Source organism: Pleurodeles waltl, chromosome 1_2 (genome assembly GCF_031143425.1).
Source record: "Pleurodeles waltl isolate 20211129_DDA chromosome 1_2, aPleWal1.hap1.20221129, whole genome shotgun sequence".
NCBI classification, from domain to species: domain Eukaryota; kingdom Metazoa; phylum Chordata; class Amphibia; order Caudata; family Salamandridae; genus Pleurodeles; species Pleurodeles waltl.
In genome coordinates, this window is record NC_090437.1 from 76,101,086 (window position 1) to 76,115,826 (window position 14,741).

The following is a 14,741-nucleotide window of genomic DNA, read 5'->3' on the forward strand; positions in this document are numbered from 1 at the left end:
TCTGATCAAGTTTGTCATTCTTGCTTTCTTTCACTCCTTACCTCAACCCCTGTTCATCATTAATAACTGTGACCTAACCTGGCTATTTGGGTAGTTCGTGCTTAGGTCTCTATATTTTTTTTGTCCAAATAAGCTGTCCACACCAAATGTAGGTCCTTTTTTCCCCCAACATCCTGGGGATTCTGAAGGTACCCAGGATTTATGTATTTTCCTGAAGGGGACCAAGAAAATAGCTAAAATATAACTACATTTTGTGTTTTTTGGAAAAATCTGCTCTGGGTAAGTGTCAGTGTTTTCATAAAAATGGCATCAACAAACGGTTTGATGTGCTAAAGTCACCATTTTCCGAACTTTCAGGAACAGGCAAAGCTGAATCAAAAACCCTAATATTTTTGCCACAGGTTTCGGATTTTTAAAAAGATAGCCCTTTTTTTTTTTGTGCTTTCAGCCTTCCACTTTGTTGTGCAGACTGTATGAAACCCATAGGTGATCCAGGAAAGCTATATATTTCTAAAAGGTAGACACAATTCCAAATTCAGCAAGCGGTCGTATATGTAGATCCATCAAGGTTTTCCACAAAAAACCTAACTATTGAACTAAAGAAATATTGAAAACTAGTAGGAAAAAATGGCCATTTGTGACAGTGTTTCATCTGTAATTTTTTTGTCACAGTGGCTGATTTACAAAAACAATGTACCATTACATTCCCTAGACCCTTTTTGGTTGTGGGAAAAAGTAGGATTTGTAGGTTTGTCAAGAAGCAGAGGTTCCCAGAGCCAACAGCTGGGCTGCACCGTACAATGATTTTTCATTGTGTACTCCGTATAGGCAAAGTTTGAGGTTTGCATGGTATTGTGTATACGAAACCTTGGTAGGATCCACCGAGATATACCACCCTAGACTCCCCCGAAAGTCTAGCTTAGGAAATGTTGAGTTTGGTAAGTTTCTGCAGGTGGCTCTGACCCGAGCCTGAAAAGTGCAGCCATTCACCATAGAAGTGAATGAATGAAATGGGACTTCAAACGCACGGCTACTCCATGGAGTGTCCTGTGCTTTCAGTCATCAGCAATGAGCAGTGTTATCAGATAATCTTGTTGGAAGAACTATGTCTTCCACCCTTTCTTAAGGAGGTAGCCGCTGCCGAGTGTAGCTCCAGTGGAGTTTATTTAAAGCCTGGGCGAAGATAGGAGCAGATCCTTCTACCCATTCTTATGAAACAATATCTTAGGGATCCTTGCCAGGAAGAAAGGGGCTGACCGCAAGTTTCTGGAGGGGGCATAGAAACTGATTCTGACCCTAAAATAATCTGCACCAGAATGGTGCAGTGCTGTGCGGACTAGGATTAGCTCTTTGAAGAGAATTCTCTTCATTATCACAAGCCAATGGAGGTCATGCAAGTGCGGAGGCACATCTGTTCTTGGTGGCAGGTAAAGGAGAATGCAGGCTGCCCTATTTTGAACCACTTGAAGCTTGTTCAGCAGATAGTCGAGGAGCCCTAAATATAAGGCATTGCCGTAGTCCATCCTTGATGTGATAAGAGCCTGGATGACCACTTTGCTTGTAGCTAAGGGGAAAAAGTGTAGAATTTTTTTAAATGTCTGCAGAAGCCCAAAGCTTGTTCCGATGGCCAAAATAATCTGTGGCTGAAAAGAGAAAGCTTTGTCAAATCTAATGCCTAAGTTCTTAAATATCCCCCCACCCCGGGGCCTTCAGGTGGGTCATCTTTGAGCCCCAGGGTATGCCATTCAGGCAAATTGGAGCCAAAGAATAGTATTTCGGTCTTGTCTGTGTTTCATTTTAATTGATATCATGTCATCCAGTGAAAAACAGAAAAAAGGCAGATTTTTATGGACTCTCCCACAATCTCCTGTCTCTTCCCACATGTGAACAGCAGCTGGGTGTCATCTGCGTATGCAATCTCCTAGCCCCTAAAGCCCAGCCAACTGTGCTGTAGGGGTAAACAGAGTAGGGCTTAGAGCAGACCCATGTGGCACTTCCACTGTCAACTCTAACGCTCCAGAAGAGTATCGGGTAAACCCTATCTCCAGCCCTTTGTCCTTAAAAAAGGAAGCTAACTAGTCTAAAGCCAGTCCACCAATTCAAATGGATTGGAGGCGTGTGAGGAGCATAACATGAGGGACCGTATCAAAGGCTGTTAACAGATTTAACAAAATCAGAATGACCCACCTCCCCAGTGTAATATAGTTCTAATATGTTCAGTGAAATATAGTTCTAATATGTTCAGTGACTTCAATCGGTGCTGTCTCAGTACTGAAGTTTGGCCTAAAGCCAGACTGGGAGCAGCTTCTTGGTTTCAAGGCAGTGATAGCTGTTGATTATCACTTTTTCCCTGTACCTTGGACAATGCTGGCAGTAGGGAGATTGGCATATAATTAGATTGCAATGTGGGGTCAGCTGTGTTTTTTTTTTTTTTTGGAAGGGGCAGAATTTTATCCTGCTTCCATGATACTGGGACTGTTGCTGAAGACTGTAAGGCATCAATATAACAATTGTTTTAAAAGGTTTCAAAAGGTTCTAAAAACAAGTATTAGCAATCATGTGCAAATTGCAATCCACCGAAAGCAGCTGCGTCCGCTCAGCATCTGTTTTTATAGACATGTGGTCTAAAGAAAAAACTAGAGTGCGCATTGCCCAAGATCGCACCTGGAATGCCCCAATTGTAGAGAAAAATAGCAGACAGGAGAAACATTTATTTTAGCTGCTCCCACCTCCTGAATAAAAGTAGGACATTATTGAGACTTAGCCCAGTGCTGCTACCCACATGTATATAAAAAAAAAAAATCCAAAATCAGGATTGCCCTTCTTGCCAAAAAGATGAGAATGCTTTAGTCCCCGGGGTGCAGAAAGACTGTTGGGATCTTCTGGGAGGGGAAGTCTAGGCTTGATATAAGAGCAGCCCATCCCACACCTTGAAGCAATAAAAAAACCTCCCTGATGTCTAATAAGCTTTCTTGGAGTTAAAGACCTTTTATTCTGTCTCAGGTTATTAAGTGCCTGTCCCCAATTACCGCTTTTCTGTGTCCATCTACGAGTCCTGCACAGTTCTCTCTTGTTACTCCAGCAGACCAGGAGTTTGAAGCATTTGAGTCAAGTTGGGCCGTGCCTCAGCAGGAGTATCCTGTTTTTCCGACTCCTGGGGCAGATCCGTCTGTCTTTTTAAATGCTATGTTTAGCATTTTTAATGGAGCGCCGGAGTACTTGGTGCCGTAACCACTACAAGTATTGCTCCCTGTTCCTTCCCTATGATTCCAGCAGAAATAGAATCAAATTGCATGGAACAAGCTGAAAAAAAGATCTCTTCCTCATGTAGCATGGCATTACAATCTATTAATGCTATATGTGTGTTGGACAGGTATAGCTATGCACTAATGGACTAAGCAAGAAAGGTTGTTTTCAAACTATCACAGGATGTGCAGAAATATTTTCTATAATTACTGTAGGATAGTCAAACAGCAACTAAGGAGATTATTCAATCTGGCCTAGGTACAGCAGACTTTGTTGCCATACCCTTGGGGACATCGGTGGCCAGTAGGAGTCCTGCATAGCTCAGAGGATCGGGGTTCTTCCTGGATGTACAATGCACCTTGATGGACCTCCCATTTGATGGGTCCAATTTGTTTGGAGAAAAAAACAGACTGCTCTTGAAAGGTTTGAGGAGAACAAAGCCATGGCTAAGTCTTTAGGTCTTCGATCACCTTCTTCGGCCTATAGACCTTTCCGTAGGTTTAGGGGATTTGGCCATAGCTCCTCCTTTTGTGGAAGGCAACGGTTCCAAAGTCGTGAACCTGCCAATCCCCTCTACAGGTGCTACAGGGGTCGAGGAAGACTTAAGCAACGTGGTGTCACCCAGCAGCCTTTCTCCTCCTCTACTTCATCCTCCACTGGGAACCTGTCAGAAAAGCAGCCCTTGTTCTCTCCCCTTTCAGCAGCATGTTTTGACCATAGGGGTAAGATTAGTTCACTTTCTACAAGAAGGGGAGTGAATAACATCCCACTTATGGGTGTTGAGCATTGTAGAAAATGGGTATGCTCTTCCCTTTCAGGAATTTCCCCCTCCCTTCCATCCCCAGCATTCTTTTTGTTCAGAGGATCGCCTGCTGTTGCTTCAGCAGGAGGTACAAAAGCTGCTGTTAAATGGCTTATTGGAGTTGGATCCAGAGCAGGAAAATGTTAGGGATGTTACTCAAGGTATTTCTGATCCCCAAGAAAGATGGTCATTTGATGCACATCATAGACCTGACGATTTTGAACTAGTAACTCAGGTGATTCTTGCGTTGGACAAGGAAGACTGGATGGCTTCTATCGACTTGCAGGATCCGTATTTTTACATCCCCATTCTGAAGCCACACAGGAAGTATCTCTGGTTCATGGTAGGGTCACAACACTCCCAGTTTGCGGTCCTTCCTTTTGGTCTTACTTCCGCACTTCGAGTCTACACAAAGGTGATGGCAGTGCATCTCGGAAGGAAATATCAGTATTCTCTTACCTAGACGATTGACTGCTCAAAGCCAAGTCCCCAGAGCTAGTGCTGCATCATTTGCACATGACAACCCAGTTGTTGTTTATCCTCCGCTTTTCGTTGAAGGTGCCCAAATCTCACCTTGATCCCTCTCAGGGCCTCCTGTTCATAGGGGCAGTATTGGACACAACATTGAATCGTGCCTTTCCTCCTCCTCAGAGGATTTGGAACATTTAGGCTATGATTCCAGTGTTTCAGGATGGAGCGGTTGTTCCAGTCCTAAAGATCCTAAGCCTGCTCGATCTGTTCGCTCCTGTATTCTGCTGGTCACTAGCGCCCGTTGGCACATGAGGGCTCTCAAGTGGGGTCTCTGCAAGCAATGATTTCAACACTGTGGGGATCACAAGGAAATCCATTACAGTCCCCAGAGACACTGCAGCGGATCTTCGATGGTGGAGTGTGGGTCGCAACCTATCGCAGGGGAGCTGTTTTGTCGTCCACCTCCAGTGACCACAGTCATATTGGATGCTTCCACTCCAGGCTTCCACTCTAGGGTCAGACCTTCTCTGCATGGAGGCTCTGTGACTCTTGTCCTCGGCTCAGGCCCATCAGATTTGCATAGTTGCAAACCATTTGGCCAGAGTTCTCAACGTAAGTGCGGACAGACTCTTATCTTCCAGTTGTGTTTGAGGCCTCAAATAGGCCTGTTTGCCACACACGAGAAGGCGCACTGCCCGTTGTTCTGCAGTCTCCAGTATCTGATGCAGAGAGCATTGGGGGACGCGTTTCAGTTGATCTGGAGCAACTGGCTACTTTATGCGTTCCCTCCCATACTATCGATTCCTCGGGTTCGGAGGACAATTCGCCAAGACCAGGTCAAAGTCATATTAATAGTCCTGGATTGGCCAAGAAGGGTGTGGTACACAGACCTCCTTTAACTCTCACTGTGCCCTCCGCTCTGTCTTCCTCACTGAGCAGACCTCCTCTCGCAGTTGCAGGAGCAGATTTTTCACCCCCACCTCCAGAGCCTGCACCTACATGTCTGGAGACTGAACAGGGCGATCGGAATTATTTTTCTGTCCCCCTCAAATCCCCCCCCCCCCCCACCCCCCTCCACCCCAGAAGTGGTGGATGTTATATTATCTGCCAGTCGACACTCCACCAAAACTGTCCATGCTGGTAGATAGGCCAAGTTTGTTAACTGCTGTGAAGAGAGACACATTGATCGTTTAAAGGCCCATTTGTCCAGTGTTTTACAGTTTGCTCCCTTCTAAGTGCAGCAAGGTTGCTCAATTGTGACAGTGAAGGGTTATCTCTCTGCACTGTCTGCATCTATTTGTTTACCTAATCAACCCTCTTTATTTAAGTCCCCTATAGTTCTAAGGTTTCTTAAGGGTTTGACTAATAGGTTTCCTCCCATGCCATTTATAATACCTCAGTCGGATTTTAATTTAGTTTTAACTTACCTGATGGGTACACCATTTGAACCATTGCATAGTTGCCCTTTGAGGTTCCTTGCATTTAAAACAGTTTTTCTTATAATGATCACTCCAGCTAGGTGTGTTAGCTAGCCTCAAGCTCTAAGTGTGAAACCCCGTTTTACCACTTTCAATGTTAACAAGGTGGTTTTGAGAACCAGGGCAGCTTTCCTGTCAAAGGTGGTGACTCCTTTCCATTTAGGGAAGTTCATCACCGTTCGGTCCTTTTACCCTCCTCCCTACCCTTCTAAGGAGGAGGAAAGGCTGCATTGTCTGGATCCAAAGTAAGTGCTGAGCTAGGACGAGAGACTTCAGGACGGATGATCAGCTCTTTGTTGGCTATGTGGACAAGATGAAGGGCAAAGCCGTCCACAAAAGAACACTACCAAGGTGGGTCAAATATGTTATTCACTATTGCATGCAACTATAGTTTAGAACTCTGGTGCAGCTTTTAGACTGATTGACACCTCTGACCTAGGAAGGCTGGGGTTGTAATCATTATATTGAGTGGCAATTATTTGGTTGCAATAGTGTTTTTGGCATTGAATTTCCCTTTGGGAATTAGATTGAGATATTTATTATGTCTGATTATGAATCATATGAACCAGGCCTGGAGATGTTTGGGCCACATGAAGATGAAGACTATTTATTTGACCCCTGTTTTGAACAGGTTATTGATTCCTCTGTGCAGAAATATTTAGATAAGGTCATTTCTTCTGCTATCGAACCTTTTGCTAAAAAGCTGGAGGATTTGGCAGAATGTCATACGCTTTCTCTTCCTTCTGGAGATACTTCATCTCAGTCTATGCCTTCTGCTGAACAGCTTTGGCCTCATACGAGCAAGTGGGCTACCATTTCTCTACCTTCTACCTCTGTACATGCTAATGCCTCTAACCCTCCGTTATCGATTCTGATGTCGACTTTTCTACCTCTTTAAAATCCCTAGTCTAAGAAACGCGATAAGAAGCAAAAACTTTCCTCTTTTATTCCTTCTCCTTTCACTTTTGACCCTTCTGATATGGTTCATCCCAGATCTTCAGATTGGGCCCCTGCAACCTGCTGTGGCGGATTATATGCAGTTCCATATTAGGAAAGAATTTGAAAAAGATGTCCGATCCAGGTTGAGGTCTGAATGTCCTCGCCCTGATCTTCCACATAAAACCGCTGTCACTACTGATATTGACAATACTATGGTGACTTTCCTCAAGAAATATAACAAAGACCCCAAAAAGGGGTATTGATAGAGCCCTCAGAGCTTCTCAGGACAAACTTCTTGGCATTTCAGGTTATCTGGCTAAAATTCTTGAATGAACCCTCCAGGCACAGGAAACAGGAGCCGCTATTCACCCTGAAGTCCGTGCTAGGTGGACTCAAAGAGCCATTTGTTTTTTGGGGAATGCGAATTGTGCTTTGGCATCCGAAAGAATGTGTTATTGCGCATTGATCCACAGTTGGTTGATCTTGCTTCGGCCGAAGCAGGCCCTCTGGCTGTAGGACAATTATTTGGAGACAGATTAGTGAAGGATATTGTGAAATTTGTGAACACCTTCACATCACTGGATAAGTCTCCATCCTTACTCAAGCGAATGTTTAACCCCCTTTTGGAAGGGCCAGTCGGTTTCGAGGATGTTCGACCAGCCGAGGATACCAACAAGGTCTTTCAAGGGCAAATTTTTCACGACGCAGGGGTTATACACAAGAACCTTCGCAAGTGGGCTTCTACCCCACCAGATACAGAGGCCAATACAACTGCCAATCCCGTGGGTCTGGCAGAGATTTCAGAGCCATCAACAACACCCCCTCAAGTAATAAACCTTCCTTTTCCCTCTATCCCTTTAGGCAGGCTAAAGTATTTTGTTCAAAACTGGACCGCCCCTTCAGACGTGTGGGTTCTGAATACAGTAAAAGGGTACACAATAGAGTTAACTTCCTCCTCCCAGCGGCCGTCGCTTCCCTTTCCTCTACGTTTTTCCCATCTGGACAAATCTTTTATAGATTGCAAAATTTAAGACATGCTTGCAAAGAAAGCTATTGCATTAACTTCTCGTCATCCAGGTTTTTTTTTGCAGCAACATTTTCTTGGTCCAAAAGAAAGGAGGCGGTCAGAGGTTGGTACTCAACCTCAGGAACTTCAACCCGTATGTGGTTTACCACCATTTCATGATGGAAGGCATCCATCTTCTGCGATATCTTCTTCAAGACAAAGACTGGATGGTCTGCCTAGATCTTAAAGATGAATATTTATCAGTCCCCATTGCCCTTTCTCACAGAAAGCTTCTTCAGTTTCGCTGGAGAGACAGTTGGTACGAATATCTGACACTCCCTTTCGGTCTGTTGTCAGCCCCGTGGGTGTTCAACAAGCTCCTTTCGAGGGAGAGCTATTCGCCTGATAATCTATCTAGACGACATGCTCATCTTGGCACAAGATCAATCTCTCTTGATAACTCATTTGCATTGGGTAACTTCTCTTCTTCAGGATCTAGGTTTTGTGATCAACCTAAAAAAATCATCCATGGTTCTGTCTCAACAAATGGAATTCCTGGGATTCCACGTGGATTCAGTGAAAACTCAATTATTACTCCCTTCACAGAAAATGAAGTTGATCAAGAGGGAATTGAAAGTGACCTTGTCGAATCAGACGGTGTCTTTGAGATCCCTAGCACGGATTGTGAGGCTTCTTGCTTTGTCGATTGAAGCTATATTTCCAGGGCCTCTGCATTACAGGGCCTTACAGAGACTGAAGATTCATTATCTTCAGAGGGTTTTTTCATATGATCATCTAGTCCCGATTCCTCTCGATGCTTGAGAGGAACTTCAATGGTGGCTTTCCCATATGGAACCTTGGAACGGCAGAGCTTTTTTTGGAGGGTCTCCAGAGATTGTGATAGTCAGATGCCAGTCGTTTGGGCTGGGGAGCGAAGTGCCGATAGTTTTCAACAGGAAGTTGTTGGTCCTTAGCGGAGCTTCTGCTCCACATCAATTGTCTGGAACTACTTGCGGTTTCATTCGCAATCAGATCCTTCTCTCCGCTGAAGAGCAATTGTTGCATCCTCCTCAGGATGGACAATGTGTCCGTGGTGAGATACATCAATCATATGGGAGGAACCAGGTCACGTCCTTTGGCGATTATCATCAGAGAATTTTGGCATCTGTGTCTAGCTCAGAAGATCATGGTGATAGCAGAATTCCTTCCGGGCAAGGACTATCTTGTGGCAGATTGGAATTCCTGGTTTCTGAAGGATTCCAGCAATTGGAAGCTTCATCCTTCTGTGTTTCAGAAGATCTCGTTGTTGATGGGTCATTGTCAGGTGGAACTGTTTGCATCTCGTCGCAATTTTCAGATTCCTCAATTTTTCAGTTGGAGACCTGATCCGTTGGCAATTGCAACAGATGCATTTATACAGGAATAGTCAATTCAAATGAATTATGCCTTTCCTTCGTTTGCAATGATTCCAATGGTAGCAGCGCTCACGCGGCGCCAAGCAGCATCAGTGATTCTCATCACTCCGGTTTGGAGGAGTCAGCCATGGTTTCCATCTCTTCTGGAACTCTCCTTTGCTCTTCTGCTGCAACTCACAATGTTTCCTCTCTTATGACTTGGAAGGTATTGGGAGACATTCACAGGTGCAAGGCCTTTCTTCTTCAGCTACCTCGTTTATACAACAAGCTTGGGCTCCCGCTCACAAACTATACTCTCTGGCATGTAAAAAGTGGGTGTGGTTGGTGCCTTCGAGGAGATGTGGATCCCGTGGGATCCGAGGTCAAAGACATTTAAATTGTTTTGTCAGAATGCATGGAATCATGTTTGTGTTACAGGTCGGTAAATAATTTTAGATCGACTATTTCGGCAGGACACTCATTGATAAATGATAAACTGGTAGGTCAGCATCCTTTAGTATGTAAATTGCATAAAGGTATCAGAGTGGCTAATCCACCCAAGCCAAGATGTTCTCAACTCTGGAATGTAAATATTGTCTTTTCTTTTTTGAACAATTGGCCTGACAATCATTTGTTATCTATGAAACAATTATCGGCCAAGTTGACCATGTTGTTATGTTTAATCTCATGTCGCAGAGTTTCTGATGTGAAAGAAACTAAAGAGCCACCTAAGAAGGTTTCACAGAGGTCATCTGAGGGCTCTTCAAAAATCCGCAGCCCTGCAGAGAAAAAGCAAACTGGCATCCAGAAAGGGTCAGATTACCTCAAAGTTCTTCAAAAAGACTATTTCTGAGTCATCTATGCCGCCTCTGAAGATCAAACATTAATTCAAGAAGCCAAGTTCTGCACCGTCGGCTGCACCATCATCGACGGTGCTTTCGTCGACGACCGTATCGTCAGTGACACCTGTTATAGTCACTATTTCAATGTTGATGGTGGCGGCCTCAGGATCCTCGTCGACGATGCTTTCCTCTTCGTCGATGGGGTGACCCATCTCGTCACCAGGATTCTACTCGTCGATGACGCTCCCGCCGACGGTGGATCTCATGTCGACGGTCCCTTTGGTGATGCCTCTGTCAACAATGCCTTCGTCAATGGTGCTTCCGACGAAACCTTCGTCAACGGTAATTTCGCCGTTGATGACACTGTCGGCGACGCTTCCAGTGTCTACTTTCTCGTCTACGCCACCGTTGGCGACAGCGGGCTTTCTATCGACAACAGTCAAGATGATACCTACAAAAAGACAAAGACCATCTTCATTACCTCTTTACCAGTCGTCGGAAGATACTCCTCTCAAAAGGATATCTAAAACTCATTTGACGACATCCGTCACATCACCTAGTAAGGTGTCAAGACTTTTGCCATCACGCTTTTTGGATGGTGATGATGATGAGGATTCAGATGAGGACAGACAATATGGTGTGGTTTGGAGTCCGTCACTATTGCATGTAAAATGTCAGGAATACTCTGATGATGACTGGTATTATGACCAGCACTACTATGACCCAAGCCCTCATCAACAGCAGCAGGGAATGGTATCCTTACCCTTTGGTCTGCTTTTTTGACCTGCAAGCCATGCTAGCAGATTATAAAGTATGCTTCTGTCCACAGCCTACAGTAGTTCCTAACCCTGTGGTAACGGCACCAAATACTCCAGTGCTCCTACCAATTCTTCCTGCTGCTCCGCAGGTTCCTCCACAAGTTCCACAGGATCCGCAAGCCCATGGTTCGTCAGATGATGAAGCTGAAGAGGAGGAAGTACTTTCAAAGCAGAATGAGTGGGATGATTATGTATTGCCAGCGCCCGTCTCCCCAGAGTCAGCTTCTGTTAAAGCCCCCTCCTGAAGATATTGGTACTTTCCATAATTTATTGGAGAAAGCGGCTGCACGGTTTGAGCTGCAAATGCCAACAACACAACAAGATTGTTTCTTGTATGACTTTAAGGAGCCTCATAGATAGGTTCTCAGGGCTATCCCTATTATAGATCATGTATGGAATCAGGGTTTGAAAATAGTGCGTAACCCTGTTACGGTACCAGCGGTCTTGCCGAAGCTGGATAAAAAATATAAGACAACTGATGATGCTCCTGCTTGCCTTGCTGGGCATCCGAAGCCGGATTCAGTGATTTCCCAATCTGCGCAACGGGTTTCGAGGAACCCTTTGGCACCTCTAACTGCGCTCCGGATAAGGATGGTAGGCGCCTTGATAACATCAGGGAAAGGTTCTCCTCCATGTCTGCCATTGTGGTGCACACTGCAAACTCCTTGGCACTCCTGGAAAGGTATGATAACCAGCTATGGTCGGACATCGCTAACTCGTTAGATGACCTTCCAGACTCTAGCAAGGCTGACGCGAGGAAGATTCTGCTAGAGGGACAGCACACATCTTCTGAAGTGATAGATTGTGCTTTAGACATTGCCACTATGGGGTTTCGGCTTCTGGACGGATCAACAGTATTAAGGTGCCAGGGATGGCTTAAGACCACCAACTTTTGGCCTGAAGTCCAAACTAAGATTCTGGACCTTCCTTACGATGGACAAGACTTTTTTGGCAGACATGTTGATGACGCTCTCCAGGCAACCAAGGCAGACACGGATACTGCCAGCTCATTAGGGTCTCTGCAGTATAAGCGCACCGCCTTTTGGGGTGCCGGAGGTAGAGGGCAGTCTTCCTTTCGTGGAGGTTACCAACCATATAGGTACCCACCTTATGCCTCTCACTTGCAATCCTCCAGACCCCAATATCATCAAAGACAACTGCCGGCGACGGCATATAGCAGGCCTCCTACCAGAAGAAAGTTAGGAAGGCAAACAATGATCCCTCCTGCAGACAGTGACAACCTCCAAGGGCCGGCTACCTCTTATTCCTCTCTAAAGCACCACCTTCAGCGTTGGCGTCTGATAACGAACGATAAGTGAGTCCTGGACATAATAAATTACGGTCATCTGCTAGAATTTACATGTATGCCCCCGTGGACACCGCCTTCCCATGTACATCAACATTCCCCTGGAAATAGGGGTCATGTTATCCGGGGGGGGGGGGGTCATGTTATCCAAAGGAGCGATAGAAGTCGTACCCCATTCACAAAAAGGGAAAGGTTTCTATTTTCTCTTTTTCCTAATCAGAAAAAAATCTCGTCTATGGAGACCATCCTTGATCTAAGGGAGTTGAACAAATATCTGAAGAAGCAGTCCTTCAGCATGATGACATTGAAAGACGTCTCACAGCTTCTCAACAGAGAAGATTACATGGCTTCCTTAGACCTACAGGATGCCTACTTCCACATACCCATTCACCCGAAGCACAGGAAGTTCCTGAAATTTATGGTAGGCAGCCGGCTCTTTCAATTCAAGGTGCTACCTTTTGGGCTCAAGTCCGCTCTCTGGATTTTTACGAAGTGTCTAGCCCCTGTTGCAGAATATGTACGGCGCCAGAGAGTTCAAATATTTCCATTCCTAAATGACTGGTTAGTGAAGGCCTCCGACATCCAGTCATTATGCCATTCTCTCAAGGTGACCTTACGGCTTTTCAGACAATTAGGTCTGACTCTCAATAGAGAAAAGTCACAGCTTCAGCCAACCATGACAATAGTTTTCCTGGGCGCTATACTGGATACGATCCAGACAAGAGCTTATCCAGCAGTGGAAAGACAACTCAAGCTCATTAAGCTAGCATGTGCAGTTCAGCAAGGAAAGTCTCTTTCAGTTCAACACTTCAAGTAATTACTGGGGATGATGTCCTCGTGTACCGATCTTATTCCCCACTGTTGTCTTCATATGCGTCCATTCCAGGAGGAGCTCGACAAGCAATGGAAGCAGACACAAGGGTCCTACAAGGACATCATTCAGGTAACAACATGGATGTCAACTTCCCTCGATTGGTGGATAACACCTGGAAACATTTCCAGAGGCCTAGGATTCTTAACTCGAGTCCCTCCGCTAACGATAACAACGGACGCTTCGATGGAGGGATGGGGTGCATGTCTGCAAGACCTCCAAGTGAGTGGCAAGTGGCCCCCTTCAAACGCTACTCCTCACATCAACCCCCTCAAACTCAGAGCTGTGTGTCTGGTGTGGCAGGCTTTCTTTCCAAGAATCAGAGGTTCATCAGTGCTTGTCCGAATGGATAATACGACCACCATGCACTGCATCAACAAGCAAGGGGGGGGACTCGGTCACATCTGCTGGTCAAGGAAGCGCAGACCATTTGGGCCTGATGCATTCAGCATTCGGTCCACATAAGGGCAGAACACCTCCCAGTAGTATGCAACACTAGTGCACACTCGCTAAGCAAACTAGGCACATCTTCCCACGAACGGGAATTGAATCAGAAGACACCAGATGCAATATTCCTCAAATGAGGAAAACCAAATCTGGACCTGTTTGCGACGTCCTAGAATGCAAAATGCTGATTTTATGCAAGCTGGCATCACCAACTAGGGTCGTTGAGAAATGCCTTTTCAATAGCATGGTCAGGGATTTATGCTTACGCTGCCCCCCCCCGATACTTCTACTTCCATGAGTGATCAGCAAAGTCAAATCAGACCCGTGTCAGATACTCCTAATTGCTCCAGCCTGGCCGTGTCAACCGTGGTACACGGAGCTACTGTTACTGTTGTTCTGTCACCCCATCAGGATAACACCAATTCCGGATCTATTAACCATCAACCAATGCCAAGTGAGACACCCAGGTCCCAAGTCTCTCAACTTATTTGCATGGCTCCTGAATTCAATGAATTCGGCCACTTAGATACTCCTAATGACTGCAAAACCTTTCTAGCTAAAGTCCCTAAGGGCATTCACCCGCTTTCGTCCACTCCAGGGCAAATCTTACCTTATCTCCTTCATCTCGCACACACTAAGGTCTTGCCCATGCATCCATCAAGGTTCACTTAGCAGCCATTTCTAGATTTAGACGAATATCTAAGGAGCCATCCCTCTGGTCTCGTAGACTTATTAAGCAATTTATGAAAGGTCTTTTTCGGTCTTTTCCTCCAGTTAAAGCCCCGCCTCCAGCTTGGCAACTAAATACAGTCTTGGATCAGCTCAATGAAGGAACCATTTGAACCCATTCATAATGCATACATCAAATACCTCACCTGGAAGGTAGCGCTCCTCTTAGCTTTAACATCTGCTCGCAGAGTCAGCAAAATACAAGAGTTTACCATCCAAGAGCCTTTTCTGGGGATAGAGTTATCCTGCGTACCAACCCTAAGTTTATTCCTAAGGTTCTATCAGACTTTCATATTAATGAGCAAGTGGTGCTAAACTTCAAACCTCAAGCTGGAGCAGAAAGATCACTCCATTCTCTTGACTTGAAAAGATGTCTCAAGTTTGAATTACAA

At 45.3% G+C, this 14,741-nt stretch overlaps 1 protein-coding gene across 4 annotated transcripts in view; it reads left to right on the forward strand.

Annotated features, from left to right (window-relative positions):
* TDRD7 (tudor domain containing 7) overlaps window positions 1-14,741 on the forward strand; it is a 779,147-nt gene that overhangs the window by 388,545 nt on the left and 375,861 nt on the right. The window lies entirely within an intron of this gene.